Source organism: Zootoca vivipara, chromosome 1, assembly GCF_965207765.1.
Source record: "Zootoca vivipara chromosome 1, rZooViv2.hap1.1, whole genome shotgun sequence".
Classification (NCBI taxonomy): domain Eukaryota; kingdom Metazoa; phylum Chordata; class Lepidosauria; order Squamata; family Lacertidae; genus Zootoca; species Zootoca vivipara.
In genome coordinates, this window is record NC_142582.1 from 112,167,004 (window position 1) to 112,189,481 (window position 22,478).

The following is a 22,478-nucleotide window of genomic DNA, read 5'->3' on the forward strand; positions in this document are numbered from 1 at the left end:
AACACACATCCAGGCTTTTTAAGCAGGAAGATTCAGAGGCTAGAGCAGAATTGAGATTTCAATCACTGGCATACAAATGAAGATGCTTCATTTTTTCCTTCTTGCAAAGCTCTAAAGTGGAGAGAAAGGTACTCATATATTCTAGGTGTCCTTAAGGCTGCAATCCTACATTACACTTACCTGAGGAGTAAGCGCTATTGGAATCAGTGGGACTTACTTCTGAGCAAGCATGCCTAGGCTTGGAGGACTGCAAATATCGCTGGTCATGTCACTCCTACTGCTTGTAATAAGCACAAAAAATTGAGAGCTTAAGACCAGTTGCTTCAGATTAAGTTCAGCTGTTTCACTTCCAGTACGAACACTGCCACATTATAATTATAGCCTCTCTGGCTCAGTGCGCAAGCAGGCAAAACTCCATGTTTACACACACACACACACACATTACAGCCAAGTGTTCATTCTCTGCAGCTACCAACTTTTTGCCTCCAAAACAGCAGGGCAGAAGGATTCTGCAGAATGGGTTAAGAATCAAGCTCCAGGGATCAAAGGGAGGGGGAGAAGGAGACACAAAAGGAGATTCCATCCCAGTGAAACAAATTTAAATGAAACGAGAGTGAGCGATGGATATGATAAGCATGACTTAGAAGAAAGCATGAAGAATGACATCATACACCAATCAGTAGAGTTGCTATACTGAGCCCAGAGAATAATAATAAGCAAAAATAGACAAGGCTTTAGTGCATTTTAATTATCTCAAACCAGGGTATTAAACGAAACAAGCTGCAACACATATACAAAGAAGCTTGAATTGGTGTAACACAAAAACATCCATACTCAATCTTCATAGTTCTTTCTTTCCCAAAAGTCAACTTCCAAATACACCTATAAGCATCAAGTCTGACTTCTGTGCTCAAGATTAAGCATCCACCTTACAATCTAAAGCATATCAACCCAGAAGTAAGTCCTAATGAACTCAAGGGGACTTACTCCCAGGTAAGTGGGGTTAGGACTGTAGCTGTAGGCCATCTTTCTACCACACCAATATGATCCACAACAGGCTACACTTCTACCAAAGGCGTAAGGCAAACCATTTGATTATTTAAGAAAGGAGTTGGTACCTGTTCTATTCTTTATTCATTTACTTTTGTATGGTTGCAAAAGTTGTATGATGAAGCACATTGAAAGTTTACCTACCCTAGCACCAACTGCAGTTGTTCTCATGAAATACATCATGCTACGTACACCTTATGAAGTTTTTAACAGGAAGTGTGGCATACAATTTTTATGCAGGTCAGCAAACATATACTCTAAGAGGAAGGCTTTCTGCTTTAAAAGAAAAAGCATCTGAGAAGTGAAACTTGGCTCTTTAAAAAAAGAGTCAAACAAGTGTTTAGCAGAACCTCTAATTTAAAAACACTGTGTTACACTTTTCAGAGAATAGTCCACCCAACACAATACATTTTGATTGAGTTTTGGTGCTGTCAAAGAGATACTTTATAACAAGGGAATGTTATAATTACATAAGAGGTAATTAGAGATGGGGATGGCAGAGAAAGATTACCGTGCAATAAAGAATGGATAAAATTGGACGACGTAGATGAAAACTAAAAATCTTAGGGGGACAAGTTATTTCATATTGAACTCTGTAAAGCCAAGCTCAGCAAATGAAAACAAAAGTGTAACTTATTAGGTTTTTTAAAAAGTAGTTTTAAAATGCAAAAAGTTGGAAATTACATACCCAGTTCCCTTCCCAATGTGGTGGAAAAGATTTTTATTCCCCAGAAATCACTTCCATATTCCTGTTGCTCTAGTAATTTTTAAACTTTTTATTTGTACTTACCATTTAATGGGAAGTTATTTCAGAAAATATTTCCCTTTAAATGAATCGAAGCACTCAAGTATTGAGGGGGTGGGAGAGGGATGCATGGAAAAATAAGCCCTAAATGATACCACACTTTGTGCGGGTCCCTAAAACATCATTTATACCCTCCACCCCACTCACCACTTGGGAGTAGTGTAGCCAAATGAGTTGAGTACAAACAGAACACATGTCCCATGAGCAAGCTTTTAAATAGGAAAATTATATCATGGCTGACAACATAATTTAATTGCACTGTTGCTATGACGACATGCTGCTCTCTTTCAGTTTAATTTGCTTACTTGCCCGCGTTCTCCCAAAGGGCCATATCATACCACCAATTTTCACACAAAAACTAGTGACTTATCTTTAAGAGACGGGTACAGGGGCTACAAATCCTGCAGCTCTCGAGCAACAAGCTTAATTGCACGGTGGCGTGCAAGACTGACCAAAGTTAGTTAAAGCTGCAATCCTCAAATCTTTAGTATAGCAGACACAGCGGAGGGAACTTCACCATATTTGCCACTTTAAAGCATGTGATATTGGGGAAGCAACGCAAAGCAATGCATACTAGGAGTGGATGCAACTGAATTCAATTTAGGATCACATTGTAAACACCTTGGAGGTTCTACTAATAATAGTTTGTTAAAACAATGAATATGCTACTGGGAAACGTCACATTTGAACAAAACAAACCTGAAGCTGCTTTAGGCCGTACACATTTCAACAGCAACAACCTTGCTTTAGTCAGCTGGTTCTACATGTTTTGACTCCACTGTAAACATTTGAAACATGTCGCTGTTTTGCAAACGCTGCAAAGGACGTGCAGGGTTTTGTTTTTAATATAAAGGAGGACAACCATTTCCAGGAGGGATTCAAAACTTCTTCTTTTTTCCCTTCACCTTGAAATCCAGGAGCCTCACGTCACAATTCCATACGGAGGACATGGAAAAGTTCCCAGTACCTTGCGAGGACAGACAATCACGTAGCCTCTAAGTTACGTTAGAGGGGAGAAATCCTAGCCCTGGATTTAAGTGTGTGTGGAGGGGGACTCAGAAACACATTTTTTTTTTTAAAAAAAAAAAGATGTTTCACAACCCCAGCCAAGCTTTCCACCATCAGACTCCAGCTCTCAATCTGCTTCTCTCCTGCACTTCATACTTCACACGAATCAGAGGAGGTGCTGCAGTTAAGCAAACATTTTTTAATCTGCTGCCAGTTAAGTAGCTCCATCAGATATGTCCACAGCTGCAGTGCTTAGGGGCAAGTCTAAAAGCAAACTTTATTGTTGTAGAAGAAAGGCACAATATCTCTTGCATTCTCGGTTGTAAAACTGACATGGCAGAATCAGACAAGAAGCGGTGAGTAAGGAAATCAAGCCAGATCACTATTAATGCTTCTCGGGACTTATATATACATTACAGGCCAGGCTCAAACAGATGTGTATCTTTTAAAAACATACAACGGGTGCGTCATTTGGAAGGGACTAAAAAGACAACCAGCCAGGGACAGTTTTCCTCGCTGCACTTTGCTACACTCCCTACTGTACTTGTCAAAAACATTTGAAGGGGAGAAGGAGCTCGCGGATTGGCTGGGATTCGAATCAATCAATGGCGTTGCTAGGAGACTGCAAAACTGCTCCTATAAAGTGCCATTTGCAGCAAACATACCTTCAATGCTGTTCAGATGTCATAAACCTTGTACTGCCCCCCATTACACCATAATAAATGCAAAAAAATAATAATCCTCAAAACAAACTTATGAACTAACTTCAGGAACTAAATGCACTTTTTAATATATATACTGTATATGACTTTTTAATATATATGAAAGATTAGAAGAAGAATATTGAAATTGGCTTCCTCCACTGGAGAATAACGAGAGGATTTTAAAACAAGATAAATAAAGAACAACACTCCCCACTCCACCCCCGCCTTAAAAAAGAGTTCGATAATAAATGCACTACAGGGGGATAAACCACTCTCAAGCCAATGGGCAAAAATAGCACACAAATGCTTTTAAAGGTTGGAGCATTCCTCGACTGGGCACAATTTCCCCCCTCCCTTCCTAACTTTCCATACAATGCCAACTCTATTCGCCAACAGTCTTCGGAAATCGGGAAGCTCTACTAGCAGCAACATTACATATTCGGGTCGTGCCTGCAACTCTCAGCTCGATCCGCTTCCTGCTTTCCTTCACACGGGAGTTTCGGGGTGGAGGGGGAGTCGAAATTAAGACGACCAGCACGTTGCTTTTTCAGACATCCCGAACTAACTGGTTCCCTTCTTGTAGAGCTGACCCACCTTATCATGCGTGCGTGTCTCTCCCTTCTCCCTCCCCCCCCCAAAAAAACCCCACTCCGGCTTCTTCTTCTTGCCGATTTCATTGCAGAGAATCTTACGCAATCTTCCCAACAAGGGAACCATGAATTAAAAAAGAAAAGAAAAATCCACACACAGAGCAAGACACAAAAAACAACGAGCAGCAGCAGCAGCAAGCATACACAAAGATTTTTTTAAAAAATAATAATAATAATATAGATAAATCCCCAAACTTACCTGGCTTGGAAGAGCTCTAGATTTTTACTGCTGCCTTTTCCATGGTCATTATGCAAACTTTTCATCCGACTGAACGAGGCATCGCTTCCTCCCCCAGCCTGGAGCCAACAATGTGGCCGAAGGGAGAGAGTGGGGGGGAGAGAGAGAGAGAAGGGGAGCCAGGAGCCGTGGGGAGGGGGGGAGCATGGGACCCTGCTGCAATTCCCCCCCCCTTCGCTTCGCCCTCCTACCTACCAACCCTCCCTGCCTACCTCTCCCCCCCTCCCTGCCTGCCTTTCTGTCTGCCCGCCTGTCTACACTACTCCCGATTGGAGTAGCGGTTTGGGTCGGAGCGAGCCGAAGAACGCCAAATTGTTTCCACTGCAAACAACAAAAAAAGGCAACACATGACCACGGGTGGGAGGGAGCGGGGAGAGAGAGGGGGGGAGAGGGAGACAGAGAGAGAAACGTGGGCAGGGCCAGCCGAGACTAGCCGCCACAGCGGGAAGGAGGAGAGGGCTGGGCTAGGACCGGGGGAAGAGGAAGAGAGAGGAAGGTCCCTCGCCTTTAGTGCGCCGCGAGCGCAATTGCGCGGCAGGAGAAACGAAAGGAAAGAAAGCGCGGCGCGCGGAGCTCGGGGGCGCACGCAGCCCTCGGCGGAGGTCGCCAAAGCAAAGGGCGCTCCATGCCCTCCTCCTCCTCCTCCTCGCCTGCCCCGACTGAGGCCTGTGATCCCCTCACAGGAAATTCTCAGGCTGCTTCTGCCTGCCGCCGCCTCTTTTGGCCTGTTTCCCCCGGCTCTCCTCTCCACCACTTGGAGAGTCCTAAACGTTGCACGAACCCACCTCCTTCGCTTCTTCCGACTGGCTTTTCCGTCTCCCCTCCACCCTGCTTCCCACCAGCCTACGTGGTATGTGGATGAGCTTGAAAGTCACTTCAGGGAAAGGAGAGAGAGAGCGCGCCTGGGTGTGTGGTGTGTGTGTGTATGCGCGCGCACACACACGCGACTCGGCTTCACCTCTCGAACAGCAAACCGGTCAATAGTTTTGTATTTCGAAACCCTTCAGCAAAAAGACAGCAGACAGCAAGTTTGAAAGTCGGCTTCAACTTGGTGAGAAGACCAGAGAGAGAGAGAGAGAGTCTCTTGGGTCACATTAAGAGGAGCAGTGCTGGAGCAGCCCAAAGGCCTATCTATTTTGGTTGCACAGCAGCCAGCCAGAAGATGTCCTTTGGGAAACCCGCAAGCAGGCCATACCTTACAACAGCTCTCTCCGACTCACAACCTAACTGAGGCAACTTGGCTGGTAGCCAACAAATCCTTTACAATCCTATGCATGGTGATCTGATAGTAACCTCCACTGGACACTGGGAGATTGACTTCTGAGTAAACTTGTAGAGATTGCAGTGCCATTGTGCAGAAGCCTTCATGGGACAGAGTCCACTTCAGATGTATGAAGGGTTCTCAGTTGGCAGATTTTATGTATTTATAAGCAAGTGAGAGAGAACTGTAAACAGAAGGGATAAAAGGCCTGAAATGCAAGAGAAGCTAAGTTTTCTGTTGCCAACTCATTGTAAAGTTACAGTGTAAACAGTTAAATCTTGAAGTGCGACCCTATAACCACTTTTCCTGGGAGTAAGCCCCATTGGACCTACTTGCAAGTAGACATGGACAGGCTTGCACTGTCTTTTATTTATATCTTATCTCCTCGAACTCTCACTTTAAAAGACCAGCTAAAGAATGCAGCAGAAACGGTTGTGATTTCTGAAGGCTATTTCAGTCCTCCTCAACCCAAGCATTGATTTCCATCCTGGAGAAAATATATGTATTTTATGGACTATAAAAGTACCTGTTTGCCACAATGTAAATTAATCAGGAAAGCTGAAGCTCCCCAAAATTACCATACACCATGGGGGAGAACAAAGGACAAGCCACACACACCAGTGCTGAAATTTTAGCAAAATACTCCATCCTGGGCATGTTTACTCCCAATGAAGGCCTCACTGAGTTCAGTGAGCACATACAGGAACCAGATACTGTATATGTATGTACCAGATACTGTGTATGTATTGAAGGTTAGAACATCTAATGCGGCAAGCACAACTAATTAAGCAGAGATGGCCCAAGATATGTCAGCATCTGAAGCAGAAAATTTAAGCAATGCCCACCATGGTAGGAAAAACGAACAGACAAAACAAGTATGACCTTGCAACGAAATGTTGCAGTGTGGAATGCTTCTGTTAAGGATTCTAACCACTCCACTCCATTCCATTCCATCCCTGCTCTGCCTGGTCCCACCCCCGCCCAACACTCAGCTTTCTGTACCTAGTGAGCATGTTTGGAGGTTTCTCCCTTTAGGTTTCTCCCTTTTTTCGGTTTTGGAAGGTGGGGTGGACACCTGTGATCTTTCCCAGTTACATTAACATCTTGGATTTCCCCACTGATGATACAGCTGTCTTCTGTCCCTGGGGACGTACAATGAAATAACTCTTTCCCCCTTTTTTTAAGGACAGAGACATAACTCTACTTTGTTCCAGCCACTCTGTTCTACTCTCCCCACTCAGGTATCAGGTTCCTCACTCCCCATGCCCTTCTCTCTGTCTTCTGTGCCATAGAGTTACTGTCAGGCTGTTTACTGGGGTCCCGTCCCCGCCGCAGACTTTTTTTTCTTAACTTCTGCATACTTGGGGGTTACTTACCCCCCCCCCACGTTCTGCCACTACTCTCTTGTGCATTGCTGCTGTGGGTTTTGTTACATAAGCACAGGAAGCCTCAAATTGGTATTAGTGTGCAGGTTGACAATTTGCTGCCCTTTAATAAGTATCCTGAAATTGGTCACGGGTCATCTGGCAGGTTGCCTAACTATGGAGTGAGCTACGCCCCTGCCTGAGGACGTGGTCTGTTTAACAAGTTTGTGGCACGCTCTGTGTGTTTGTCAGCTATTTGTCAGTTTCAACCCTGGCCTTGTTGACATGGATAGAAAGGATTACAAGTTGTGTAGGCACTTCTTACCCCTTTTCCCCTCCCACAGTATTCCGTGCCTGCTCAATTATAACTTGTGCAATATCTTAAAGTGTTGCAATTCTACTACAACTGGGTTCCACAACAAGCTGCAGGGTCAGTCTATGAACACTTAGGCTCTGAGGTTTTTTTTATGCAAGTATTTTTCTCAACAGCCTTTCCATGGCTCTTCCGAATCATCCAAGCCATCTAAGGTGAGGTTGAGATCTTCCTCCATCTTACGTCCCATGTTCTTTTTAATCAAGCAAGCCTTTTCCCATCTACCCCAGACTCTCCCCTCCTCCTTGAGTCAACTGCTGATCCAGAAAAGGATCTAACAGCCTAATCTGCACATTAACATTTCTTTCCATACAGAGGCTAAAGCAATCAGGATGAATTCATGCATTTCACTAGCCCAGATTTCCCCAAACTTGTGCTACAAAGCTAATGTTTCAGTTATGAGTCCTAAATTTGAAGGCCTCTTCCAGTGTTGCAGGACTTATATTGCCTTTTTGTTTAACTGCATTTTTAGTCTTTCATTTGAATTGCTGCGTTTTAGGATTTAGTTGTAATTTTTTAACTGGTTTAAATGTAAATTGCTTTGAGTTTCCCTTGTAAGAAAAGTGACACGATGATGATGTCGTGCCTGTGGCATTCAGACCTGAATTTGGGTGGGATCTACCAAGTGTCTCTGGTCTAAGGTCATAAGAAACCAAGGTCCAGGCCTTTTATTCACATATAGGCATCTTAGGGGTTTTTAGAGCACAGTTTTGTTCTTTTCCGGGTGCATTTCACAATTGTTCACATCAGCACTGCTTCATTAGTATCAGATTCATTTCTGTTTGTGTACCCACCAGGGCAAGTTGACCAAACGGGCAAATTTACCTTATGCAAAGGTGTTTCCACACTTTGGATAGAGACAAATTAGGAACAGCTTAAGGACTGCGGTCCGTAAGAAGCTGGTTTGAGAATCAACACGTTGAAAAAGTAGCATTGCATAGCAAAGTACAGGATATATATGCATTTCGGATAACCTTGTGTAAACATGGATTAAACCCGGCACTGTTAATGCAAGGAGTGCACATCAATGGAAAGAGTTTATTCAGTATGGGCAGGATCTAGCCAATGATAAAGCACTTTTGACTGGTAATGTAATTCCATACATAATTTACTTGGAGTAAATTCAAATAGAACAGAGTGGGACTAGCTTTTGAGCAAGATGCCTAAAATCAGGCTGCAATCCCAACTAAGCCTGTTTACCTGGGAGTAAGCCCCATTGAATTCAGTGGGACTTCTGAGTACTCATGGTTGAGATTGTAAGATCCTATTTATTTTAATGAGGGGTATGTGACGGGGTGAGCTTCCATTGCTTAGTCCCAGCTCCTGCTAACCTAGCAGTTCAAAAGCATGCCAAAAAGTGCAAGTAGATAAATAGGTACTGCTCAGGCAGGAAGGTAAACAGCGTTTCCATGTGCTGCTCTGGTTTCAGTGTTCCATTGTGTCAAAAGCGGCTTAGTCATGCTGGCCACATGACCTGGAAAAACTGTCTGCAGACAAACGCCGGCTCCCTCGGCACTGGCGGAGGAAGCCAGAGCGGCACCTGGGGCAGCAAACTCGGGGTTTGTCGGCGCAATGTTCAGCGCATGTGCAGACGTCGTGTGATGCTGCATCATGGGGTGCCCCCCCCCCCGTGACTCCCAAGCCGAGCGTCGCGGTGGCGCCTGGTAAAAAGTTTCAGTCGGGGCTGCGGCAGCTGGCTTCCAGCAGCCGTAGCACCGAGCAAGGCTTCCTTTTTACCGGGCACCACCGCGGCGTTTGGCTTGGAAGTCACAGGGGGGGCGCACTGAGTGTCCCCCCCTCCAGTGTGGAACCCAGGGTGCCCCGCCCCCTTTGCTCCCCCTTGCTACGCCCCTGTCCCTCGGCCTGTAAAGCGAGATGAGCGCCACAACGCCAGAGTTTTCTGCGACTGTACTTAATTGCCAGGGGCCCTTTACCTTTACCTTTTTATGTTTAAGTTTTGCAATGTGCCCATATATTTAATGCCAGAAAAAGCAACCACCACTAATGAACACTATTGCATTCTTCAGACCGTATGCTACACTGTACATGCTTTTGCTCAGATGGGTATAAATCTCCATGGACATACAACAGTACAAACCAACGTAAAATAGAGCACGTATCTTCCTTGCATTCCTACCTGTCGCATACATACATGCAGAACTGAAATTTCACGTTGAAGGATATTTTATCAGAAAACTGTAATCTAGCCCCCCTCCCAGTTGCTAAAACCTCATTAAGCACTCACATGTTCATAATAAATCTCAATAACTGAGACAAAAACCCTTTTCCCTTTCGAATATCTTCTAATTAAAGATCTGGGCAACAGATTCTAATTTTAGTATAGGCCACAGAGAAAAATAAAATACCCTTTGCTAATTGAGTAATAGCACCGTTCTGATAGGCAGGAGCCTATGAATGACATCGCTTTATTATTGTATCCCTGTATCTTATAACTCCAGAACAGTGGCTGAAGCTTGTCCTGGATAATGTACAGCAGATTCCCACACTGCCCAAGGCAGCCCCCTGCAACATTGCCAATCTTACTTCCTACTAGCAACAGGAATTAATAAATAAAACAATGGCCCTTACAAAGCAAAATACCATTGTTCTTTTATCCTTGCTTGCCCTACAAGCATGCCTTTTTATCTAAAGCTAAAGCTGGACCTTGCATTAAGTCAAACACCCCTTATCTCATGGCCATTTTGTTGTTTTTAAGACTGCAACCCAAAGTTACCAAATGCTAACCCCACCCACAGAAATGTTTACACTCGAAAGAGCTCCGAGAGTCCTTTCAGAGAGCGATAAGTAGGTAAATCAACAGAAGAGGAGGCATTATCCCTCTATTTGCCACTGATGTCAAAAGTCAAGTGTCTCAAAAAACATGTAGGTCAATTTAATGACCACTGTTTTCAGTGGCAATAAACAGCAGCTCTTCTGGGGCATGATGGGCGGAGGGGAGCCAACGGGGAGTACACACACACACACACACTTTTAAATACATAGCTAGGAGAGGGGAAACCGGAATGGTCTTATTTATCCAAGAACCAGTTCTGTGCCATTTGATCTTAAAGGGGAAAACAGTCATTTGATTCTAAAGAGATCCATGGAGAGTTCTGTAACCTAAATTAGAACACAAGAGGAAGAAATCCCTGTGAGTTATGAAGGATTAAGCTTAAAATCAGTCTGACCAACTTTGTAGTTATTTTAGTGCAATGCTAGTGCAAGGTTAGCCTGCACAGGTCATTGTGTATAGGAATGGAATCTTAATTGTTGCAAGTGGTGATTAAATTACTACTTAGAATCACACCCAAGTTTGATTGGATTACATTCCAAGTTTCCTGCCCCCATTGCCAGCCCTTTCCCTACTTCTCAAATATCAGGCAGTCTACATGCACACATACAGTACAAATGCTTTCTAAAAGACACATGCTCTTCACTCAGGGGCATGTCTAATCTACCCTAAGGGTGCTTTCACACAATGGCACTTGTGTCAGTTGTTGTAAATGCAGGACATAATACCAAGGATAATTTGACCATAAAGCCTGCATTGGCTAATATGTACAATTGCATTACAGAAAGTAGTAGTAGAAAAACCACATCAGTCCTTACACCCTCCCTCCCTTACTCCCAATTTCCTGAAGTGGGTCAGTGGGTGGAAAGCAGGATGGGGAATCAGAAAATAAAGCAAGAGCGGCCTAGGCTTTTCCAGGGCGTCCCTGATTCCATACCCTCCAAGTGTCCCTATGTTCCAGGGACAGTCCCGAAATTATGAAATCCAGCACTTGTCCTGAGCGGCGGCGGCGGCAGGGATGACTGTGAGGGAGCATCCCATTGCTTCTCCATGGCCTCCTCCCTTGGGCAACTCGTAGCAGCTGCTGGAGAGCGGGCAAAGATGGGGAGAGGCTGCCTTTACCAAGGCCCAGCTCTGGGTGATGTGCTGCTCTGAGGTGCAGGCAGAGGGCAGGGCTGCCCTGGGCAGGAAGAAAGGGGGAGCAGAGCAGAGTGCAAGGAGTTTTGGTTTGTTTGTTTGTTTGTTTGTTTAATGCTTTGAGCGCCTGTGTCTAATCTTGCTCCTTTCTCAAAAAAAATAAAAGAATGCCGTGTGTTTTACTTTTTGTAAATCTACCCAAAAAATAAGATAAAATCGGGATTAGGAGGCTTTCTCAGGACGGTGGAGGGTGTGTGTGCTTTGTCCTATTTAAGCAGTGGTGATGGCACTCATCCTTCTTCTGATAGGAAATGCTCTGTGAGGGGAGTCAAAAACTGGGGGTTGGGGGAGTGATAAATGCCCCTGTTTCCATCTGAGGAATGTTGGAGGGTAGATTCTGTGCAATAAACATGCAATGATACCTTTTTTGTTGTTGTTCTTGCTGCGAGTTACTTAGCTATGTTCTCATACTGCTGCAGTGCAGGTTTTACAGATACCACATTTCCCTTGCACAAATATATAATAATACTTTCGCAAGGAAAACGCAATTATTCGCTTGCATAGCACAATCAGCATGACTGCCACAAGCACCTACTGGTTTTGAAGTGCATGTGCACTTGCAGCGCTATGAAGTAAAGAAAGTGACAAATGGGTTCTCCAGACATTATCCAGGTTACCTTGGCAGCAGGTTGACAAGCGAAATGAAATTGACAAGGCTGGTGTTTTGTCTCCACCTCAGCAAAGAATCTCGGCTAAGATGAAGCCTGCAGAACCCCCATAAGACTTTACCTGGATTCATTGCACAGTTGGAGAGCAAATTCACACTATAAACTTAAATGGGTTTAACACATGTTGCTTTTTCCCAGGAGACTAAAAAAAAAAAAATTCACTCCCCATCCCCAGGATTCTTTCAGTGAAATCATTACAATTAAACTAGTCCCGTAATGTAGAGCTGCATGCCTAGAGACAGAGCCTAAGAGCATCTAGAGCAGGCATGCCAAAGCTGCGGCCCTCCAGATGTTTTGGCCTACAACTCCCATGATCCCTAGCTAGCAGGACCAGTGGTTGGGGAAGATGGGAATTGTAGTCCAAAACATCTGGAGGGCCGTAGGTTTGACATGCCTGATCTAGAGGGCCAGAGTTTCCTACGCCTCCTTTAAGGACGGAAATTTAGGCTGTGTACACATTACCATTTACTCTGGCTCCAGTGCAGTCCTACTGCTCCCCCCCCCCAATTCTTATACACACAACATTACCCAGGATGCAGAGCCACCCTGCGGTTTCTTGTGAAATACTGTGGTTTGATGCACTTTCCCCCCTAAGCCGGCTTCAATCCGAGTTGAGATCAGTAGCAGAAAACGAACCAGGCAAGTGGCACCGGGAAGATATCCTCTGTCCACCCCCAGGGCCGTCTTAAGCTCATCTGGCGCCATGGTGTAGGGATCCCTCCGGCGCCCCCCACCCCCACGGGGGGTCCCCCCACCTTCCCACACGTGTGCCCATTGCCTCGCCTGCGCTTTCCTCAGCTGTGCATGGTGCACTGGTGTTCCCAATTAATTCGCTCTTTAAATAAAAATAAAAATTATCACCATGCTGAGAACTAAATACATCTGGACCTCCAGCTCTTCCCCTCCATTAAAAAAAAAGGAAAGCTCTTCTCTTCCCTGGAGGCGCTGGGACTCTAAGCAAAGTGTGGTGAGCTGCTCGCCCCCCACCCCCCAGGTACTCACCTTCATTTTTCCACCCCACCCCACCCCCAGCGATGTGCAATGGCCAGAGGAGGCAAGACCCTGCCCTTCTGTGAGTCCGATCCAAAAGCACTGACCGCAACGAATGGGGAACGAATGGCCACGGAAGAAGGTGGATCCAGAGGAGATTTGGGGTTAAATCCTGGAAGCTGGGGGGGGGGAGGTTGGCAGGGCCAGGAAGAGGAGAGCACAGCCTGCAGAGAGGCCCGGCGTCCTGGCCGCTCCATCGTTTTAAGAGAGGGATGGTGTGCTTCCCTCTCTTATAATAATAAGTCCTGTTCCTCAAGTGGATCTCTACATGTGTGTGTTGAGTACAACCCAATGTGGTACGAATTTTTACCAGCCCTTCGTCGTAACATCACAGGGTGGGCTACTACACTGTGAAACTTCAGTTATAAAACCATTTGTTATCTGAAGAATAGGACGGTTAAAGCAATTGCAAAGGTAATCCCATGCACTGTTAAAGGGAGATAATCCCACAGGCAGGAAGGATATATTTTCATACTCCAAAGACATCAGCAGAGGAGAAGAATGTTAGCCCGCTCTGGAGCTCACTGTGTCCTAACAGAATAATCAGCAAGAGACAGAAAATACTGCTTACCTGTATAGAGCACTTGGATGTTCCCCAATGTCTTTTCCTGTAGTAGTGTGAAAACTGATAATAAATATCTGTAAATTGACCTGAAGAATCCATTTCCAGTCATTCAGGAAACTCATACAAACCTGATGCAGACTAATTTATTGACAGAAAGCTTGTTTCTGAATAACTTTCTGGACAGATTAGTATATAATCAAGGTTATACAGTCACCCTATTGCTTCCCGTTAAGGACCATCCAAGTTATCACTTACACTTAAGCTATGATACAGGAAAATCTAGAGAGAGCTGAATTTACTGAGAAAATGAGCATCACAGCAAATCTTTTAACAAGTATACATGAGGTCAACAACAATCAGAGGGAGTAAATTATACGTCTGCGGCTTGTGTACATTTTTTTAAAGAAAAATGATTTTCACGTAATAAAATGTGCTGTAAAGTGTTTTTGTATAAAACAGTCTCCTTATAATAACTTGCTCTGATGGATGTTGCTATTCTAGTTACATGCACTTCCCAACTTATAATGAAAGCTGTATACTTTGCCCTAAAATTATATACTTCTCGTTCACTGTCAGTAAACATTACAGACCTAATCAAGAATATATTGATTCATGAATGGTGGAGAAAAAACACACAAGTGGCTGCAGGATGGAAAGGGCAAGGAAAGGAAAGAAAAGGCAGGGATAAAAAGATTTTTTAAAAAACCCAACCCCCAAAAAACCCAAAGCCACAGCAAAAGGATTTAGGTTTATTGTCAAAACACAAAAGTTTGTCTACATACAGATTTAGCCAAGGACCTGGTAAAGAACAGGGGTGTTTTGTTTTTGTTTTAATTTTTGTTTTATTAACCTGGGACATCGTCCTGGAGGGACATTATTTAGGAATAGAGGAAGCTGCCTTATATTGAGTCAGTCCATTGGTCCATCTAGCTTAATAGTGTCCACACAGACTCTCCAGGATTTCAGGCAAGGATCTCTTCCAGCCCTACCCTGGAGATGAAGTTGAGACCTTCTGCTTTCAGAGCAGATGCTCTACCAGCGAGCTGCAGAGATTTTCCCAAATTTGATTCAGGTAAACTGATAAACAAGATGAAACTTTTGACAAAATATTTAGCATCAAGTACAGGTCACTCAGGGTCGTGGGTGGTGCTGTGGGTTAAACCACTGAGCCTAGGGCTTGCCGATCAGAAGGTTGGCGGTTCAAATCCCCGCAACGGGGTGAGCTCCCGTTGCTTGGTCCCAGCTCCTGCCCACCTAGCAGTTCGAAAGCACGTCATGTGCAAGTAGATAAATAGGCACCGCTACAGCGAGAAGGTAAACGGCGTTTCCATGTGCTAATCTGGTTCGCCAGAAGCGGCTTTGTCATGCTGGCCACATGACCTGGAACCTGTACGCCGGCTCCCTTGGCCAATAACGGGAGATGAGCGCCGCAACCCCAGAGTCGGCCACAACTGGACCTAATGGTCAGGGGTCCCTTTACCTTTACAGGTCACTCGAAAGTCACACATTTAACTTGTGAGCATTCAACTTTACGTGCTTGGTAAATAAAATAAAATCAGGGTGGGCAGCCAGGAAAAAAGAATTTGAATCCATTGCATTTGGACTATACATTTGGTTTTACCCGCTATCCCCGGAATGTAACCATAACAGAAGCTGAAAGTTGCCTGTAGTGTGTTGGTTCTTATTCCAGACAGATAGCCATGTCACTTGTTTACAGGAAACACACAAAACAGGGAATCTTGTGGCACCTTAAAGATTACATACATGGCTTATTGCAGACTTTGATTGTATGCAGGTAGGTAGCCGTGTTGGTCTGAGTCGAAGCAAAATAAAAAAATTCCTTCAGTAGCACCTTAAAGACCAACTAAGTTTTTATTTTGGTATGAGATTTTGTGTGCATGCACACTTCTTCAGATACACTGAAACAGAAGAGCCAAACCCTTATGTATATTCAGAGGGTGGTGGGGGTGGTGGGAATGGGTGATGGGCTGATAGGAGTGGTAAACCTGTTGATGGCTGTTAACAACTGCTGATGACTGCAATAGGTCCTGTGGGGGAAAAGCAAGGGCTGAGGCGCTAAAGAAAGCTTGATCATGCATAATGAGATAAGAATCCTATGTCTTTGTTCAAACCAGGTCCCTCCATGGTTTTGAGCTTGGTGATAAGTTGTAATTCAGCAACTTCTCTTTCCAGTCTATTTCTGAAATTCTTTTGTAGTAAGACAGCTACTTTGAGATCTTGTATAGAATGTCCTGGGAGATTGAAGTGTTCTCCTACTGGTTTTTCAGTCTTATGGTTCCTGATGTCAGATTTATGTCCATTTATCCTTTGGCGTAGGGTTTGGCCTGTTTGTCCAATATAGAGAGCTGAAGGGCACTGTTGGCATTTGATGGCATACACAATGTTAGAAGATGAGCAATTAAATAGTCCTGAGATGGTATGTTGGATGTTGTTGGGGCCAGTAATGGTGTTGTCCGGGTGTATGTGGCAGCAAAGTTGGCATCTGGGTTTATTGCAGGCTCTGGTACCAGTGTCCATGTTAAGTCTGGTGGTTGTATTATTGTGGGTGAGGAGTTGTTTAAGATTGGGTGGCTATCTGTAGGCAATGAAAGGTCTTCCTCCCAGAGCTTGAGAAAGGGAGCTGTCATTGTCCAGGAGAGGCTGTAGATCTCTGATGATGCGTTGTACTGTTTTAACTTGGGAGCTGTATGTGATGACTAGTGGTGTTCTGTTATTTTCTTTTTTGGGTCTGTCTTGCAGCAGGTTCTCTCTAGGTATCAGTCTGGCTCTGTTGATCTGTTGTTTAACTTCATCAGGTGGATATTTTAGTCCTAAAAAGGTTACAACCGCATCTGTTCCAACTCTACTGACAGAGAATCTCACCTAAGAAATCTACAGCAAACCTTCACCATTAGGTATTTAATTTAATTCACAGTTGCTCAAAGTGCCACTAATATGGATTAAAACTCTACAGACAAGGTGGGGTTTTTTTTTCTTATACTAGGAACAACTCTGGAGTATTCAGGTTATAAAATAAATTGGTGGGGGGTAGGTGTTTGTTTGTTTTTAAATGAAGTTTGAGAACTTTAGTCCCAATCACAAAGTTCATACCAGGCTCTTTCCATTGTTAACTTGTGTTTAATTTATAATCCTAATACTAATGGGAGAATTAGCCCAGTTATAGTTCCCATGATTATGGAGAAAGCTAGAGAGTTCCAGAAAAACGTCTACTTCTGCTTCATTGACTATGCAAAAGCCTTTGACTGTGTCGACCACAGCAAACTATGGCAAGTTCTTAAAGAAATGGGAGTGCCTGATCACCTCATCTGTCTCCTGAGAAATCTCTATGTGGGACAAGAAGCTACAGTTAGAACTGGATATGGAACAACTGAGTGGTTCAAAATTGGGAAAGGAGTACGACAAGGTTGTATATTGTCTCCCTGCTTATTTAACTTATATGCAGAATTCATCATGCGAAAGGCTGGACTAGATGAATCCCAAGCCGGAATTAAGATTGCCGGAAGAAATGTCAACAACCTCAGATATGCAGATGACACAACCTTGATGGCAGAAAGCGAGGAGGAATTAAAGAACCTTTTAATGAGGGTGAAAGAGGAGAGCGCAAAATATGGTCTGAAGCTCAACATCAAAAAAACCAAGATCATGGCCACTGGTCCCATCACCTCCTGGCAAATAGAAGGGGAAGAAATGGAGGCAGTGAGAGATTTTACCTTCTTGGGCTCCTTGATCACTGCAGATGGTGACAGCAGTCACGAAATTAAAAGACGCCTGCTTCTTGGGAGAAAAGCAATGACAAACCTAGACAGCATCTTAAAAAGCAGAGACATCACCTTGCCGACAAAGGTCCGTATAGTTAAAGCTATGGTTTTCCCAGTAGTGATGTATGGAAGTGAGAGCTGGACCATAAAGAAGGCTGATCGCCGAAGAATTGATGCTTTTGAATTATGGTGCTGGAGGAGACTCTTGAGAGTCCCATGGACTGCAAGAAGATCAAACCTATCCATTCTTAAGGAAATCAGCCCTGAGTGCTCCCTGGAAGGACAGATCGTGAAGCTGAGGCTCCAATACTTTGGCCACCTCATGAGAAGAGAAGAATCCTTGGAAAAGACCCTGATGTTGGGAAAGATTGAGGGCACTAGGAGAAGGGGACGACAGAGGACAAGATGGTTGGACAGTGTTCTCGAAGCTACGAACATGAGTTTGACCAAACTACGGGAGGCAGTGCAAGACAGGAGTGCCTGGCGTGCTATGGTCCATAGGGTCACGAAGAGTCGGACACGACTAAACGACTAAACAACAACAACAACAACATAGTTCCCATGTAGATAAATCCTTAAGCTATAAAGGTCACAAAATACCACTTCCTTATACTTTCTAGTTTTAATTCTTAAGTGGTCACTCCTTAATTGGAACAGATAGCTTCAGCAGTCTGTTGAATTCAACAACCACCCCATCCATCATTACATAAAGAATCTCTGCAGCTAGCCTTTTATGCTTTATTGGTTGTTATACCCAATACCATTTGTTATCAAAGTGACATTCAAATGTAGAATAAAACACAATAAATAATTTTAAAACAACCAGTAGCTATTCAGAAACTTTATTTATACTATAAAAACAAAGTAACAAAATTAGAGACCAATATTAAAGGGCTGTTGGAAAAATCTGCAATTGTCATGGTCTGGCTGGATGCACTATTGAGAGCCAGTGTGGTGTAGTGGTTAGAGGATTGGACTAGTACCATGAGAGGTCCGGAGGGTGGCAACACGAGAATGGGCCTTTTCTGTGATGGCTCCTTCTTTGTGGGATGCTCTCCTCAGGGAGGTCTGGCTGGTGCCTTCATTATACACCTTTAGATGCCAGGCGAAAATAATTCCTCTTCAACCAGACTTTTGGCTGATTGACATCCGATGCCCTTTTCATTGTGTCATTGGAGGGGGGGGTTATTGGTTTGTTATTGTTGTTCTTAGTTTTACCATGTATTTTGTGGGTTTCATTTTGTTATTTTAGGTTGTGAAGCACCTTGGGATCTGCAGATGAAGGGTGGTATACAAACTTAATGTATAGTAGTAGTACTACCTAGGATACTAGGCTTCAAATCGCTACTCAGCCGTTAAGCCTCACAGAGTGATCTTGAGCCAGACACTGCCTCTCTGCCTAAACTACCTCGCAGGGTTGTTGTTGAGTGGGAGAACCAAGTACGCCACCTTGCACTCTTTGGAGAAATGCAGTCAATCCATTTATCCTATGGCTGGGTCTGGCAGTGATGCTTCTGAATACCAATTGCTGGAAACTGCAGTTCATGTCGCTCTTGCAGGTTTCCCACAAGCACCCAATAGACTAGACGGGCCACTGACCTCATCCAGCAGGCTCTGTTTATGTTGTTATATTAATCTAGTTATTTGCATGCTTCCTGGTGTACAAAATAATTCTTGGATCAAGTGATGATCGGTGATGAAACATCTAAACAGATAGGCTCATTAAGCTTGCCCCTCTTCACACTCTTCCACATGCAAACAAGCCAACAGCAAACTTTGAAGCAAATTATGGCACTCCTAGACTAAAACAGCTGTCTGAGGTTTGAGGTTGAAAGCTTGTTAAAGATACAGGAACAGAAGTATTAACAATAACACACGTAGGTTAACAGGGGAAGTTTTTCACATCACTTCCTCTCCATCAGCTTCCCCTGCTAAACTTTTGCATGCAGCAGGGCAGAATTAGCAAAAAGAAAAATGGCAACCTCACTCCGTTTGCTTCTTCTTTATTTGCGTCACAAAGAGTAAAGCGATCGCTCTTGACAAGCAAGGCCTGCAACAAAACGTTGCAGTTCTGGAATGTTCTCGTTCAGGCTTCCAAGCCACCTAGCCATGCACTTTTTCAGGAGACTTCATCCCATTCCTTGAAATAGCTCAGTCGGTAGGTAGAGCATGAGACTCTTATTCTCAGGCTCATGGGTTCAAGCCCCACATTTGTCCGAAGATTCCTGCATTGCAGGGGGTTGGACTAGATGACCCTTGGTGTCATTCCAACTCTAAAATTCTATGATTCCATGATACTCCTCCTTTGTTTTTGGTTTCTCCCCGCATCCAAACAGCATTGCATGGCCTCTGAGCAGCCTCAATCCTAAATGGGCTGCTTTGGAGTCTCCTCATAAAAACACCAGGATTCTCCAGACCTGCTGGTTGCACGAAAATGACGGATAACTCAGAAGGAGGACAGCAGAGTCTACAATAAGAGGACCCAGGAGCCATATAATGCAACCACCAGCTCTCCGCTGAAGAAATGCCCAAAGCCTGAGAGTTACCAGACCAGCGCTGGGCAACAGAATGGGGGGTTTGAATAGGACACAAAAGAAAACCCCACGCTGAAAAGAGGCAGCCTAGCCTGCTACAAGCAAGCCAACTGCCAAACTGTCATTTTGCCATGCGGCTGAACAGAAGGGCCCATGTAATGACAACCACCAAACTCATTTAAACTCTGAAAAGGTGACTAATGAGCTCATTCATGCTGCCTATAAATTATTCACCACAACACTGACCCCACTCCAGACAAACAGCAAAGTAAACTTTAAACACAGAAATCCAGCTCTCTCCCGATGAGCCAGAATTAACGCCTGCAAAGAGTCTTACAATAACAACAGATAGCCCGGCTCGCTTCTGCTCTTTTGTCCGGAGTCATTCTTATGTCTACACTTTAAAAAAAACACACAAAAACTTGAATCAAGTTAAGGCAGACACAGCTGTTGCACATTTATTTCTCGGCTGCAGAAAGCAGGCCTTCCTCACACACACACCCTGCTCGTCCCCCTTCTCCCTATTAGTTATTACAGGCAATCGCATAGCACTATAAATAGCTTTAAATTATATTCTCCAGAAATTGAAGGCTGACCTTAAAACGGAACCTGGCTCTACGGATGCAAGAATACCGATACACATGTGATGAATGAGAAGCACTGCGACCAAAAGGAATAGACTACAGCGACAGTCACTTTCAATTATTTCAGCTCTTGATTACTCTTTCTTTACATTTGCTTCGGCTCTGAGTTGTACGAAAATGCCACCCAAGCTGGCACGGTTTGCGTGATAACTTGCACAATCCAGGGCAGAGCAATAAAATAATAATAATCATATTTTAATTTATTTTTAAAAACAAATCCTGCATTCTTTTTTTCCCTGGCCCAGATAATAAATGTAGCAACAGCCTTTCCTGTCCCTTCCCCCCTCCAAGGCCTTTACATTAATAAGAGCTATTTCCATCCACTTGTTTAACTCAAAGGCAGTGTTTGTGCAGTTAGCATCCTGAAATGTAGTACAGTAGTCAATGTTAGAGTACTTGCTGTAGATGTAAGCCATTTGCTTACGTGGGACTTTGCCCAACTTCGCACGTCGGTTTCCAAGCCCCCTTTTGCTAGTTCAGGCAAGCTGCTCACGCAGCTTTGGAAACTGCAGTTAAACCTTGGGCAAGTCAGCCTTGGACTGAGTGTGCAAAAGTTAAAAATGAAACTAACTGAAGGCCAAATTCCACCCTCCGATAAGTCAGCGCCTCTCCCCTCTGTGAAGCCAATGGGACTTGCATACAGACTGAATGCCAGACGATACTCGGAGGATAAGAAATAACTAGGCAAAAGCAAAAGAGGCAGTCTCTGGAGCAAGTTTTAGAAGTACTGCAGGAATATCCAGCTTGCAAGAGGTTTTACGCAACACACATAAACTAACGTGTAAGCATGCAAAGGGAAGCAGAGAAGTTTAACATTTGCACTTCATAAAGGTCCACACACACACAACTAACACCCTGATACAGTCATTTGGGGGGGGGGATACAGTTGCGCTGCTTGTTCCTCTTAGGCACATTTTGCTGCATTACTCTTTAAATTTTAAAAGGCACGATCACCTACCAGGAACTGCCACACTGAGCTTGTAATATGGCTCTTTCCATCCACTTCTTGGACTGGAGCATAAAATAACACTTCGGAATTCCCATTGTCGCCATTTGTAGAAAGGGAGAAAAGCAGCTGAGTTTGAAAGTGTGTGAATGAGAGAGAATCAAGGCAACGGCAACAAAGTATTTTGCAATCTTTGTGTACACGCACAAGTCTATGCCTGACAAGATTCTTGTATCTCCCATCTAGCTGAAGGGTGTTGGCAAAATCCTGCTTTGAAACTGTGTCACATGCCCTCATTCAACAACCTGTCTGACCAGCAGAGTTCAGCTCCTAGTTCATTTGGTGGCAAATGGAGAAGCTTCTGGTTCTAAGTCTTTCCACAGCAGCCGTGTGATTTTCGTAATGGCAACCGATGCCCGTTTGGCCTCCCAATTAAAAAAAAAGCACACATACACAAAAAAAGCCAGGACAACAGAGTTTTAAAAAACAACCTCTGTGGAACTTGAGTTGTGAAAGGAAATACGCTTCATAAAGAGCTGAAAGTCTGATAAAATTGTGATATACAATAGGGTCCTAACAGCTATAAAAATGAAAGAACAAATTCAAATTAAATAGATGCTGCAATCCTGTACAGTGGTACCTCGCAAGACGAATGTTCTGCAAGACTAATTTTTCGCAAGACGAATGTGTCTTGCGATCTGATGGTGACTCGCAAGACAAATTCATTTTGCAAAAAATTCGTCTTGCAAATCGCGGTTTCCCATAGGAATGCATTGAAATTTAATTAATGCGTTCCTATGGGCAAAAAAAGAATTTTCAATGCATTCCTAGGGGAAACCGGAATTCACAAG

The 22,478-nt window shown here is 44.0% G+C and overlaps 1 protein-coding gene across 5 annotated transcripts in view; it reads right to left on the reverse strand.

The window, feature by feature from the left end:
- The window catches only part of FOXN3 (forkhead box N3), a 164,660-nt gene extending 142,867 nt beyond the window's left edge, over positions 1-21,793 (reverse strand). Inside the window, exon 1 of one of the 5 annotated variants that reach the window (XM_035107446.3) lies at positions 21,640-21,793. The gene's annotated coding sequence lies outside the window, so the exon portion shown is untranslated. Of the gene's footprint in view, positions 1-4,416; positions 9,108-21,639 lie in introns of those variants that run through there. The other 4 variants (XM_035107455.3, XM_035107437.3, XM_035107464.3 and 1 more) reach the window with 4 other exon arrangements.
- Positions 21,794-22,478: the final 685 nt, after the last annotated feature.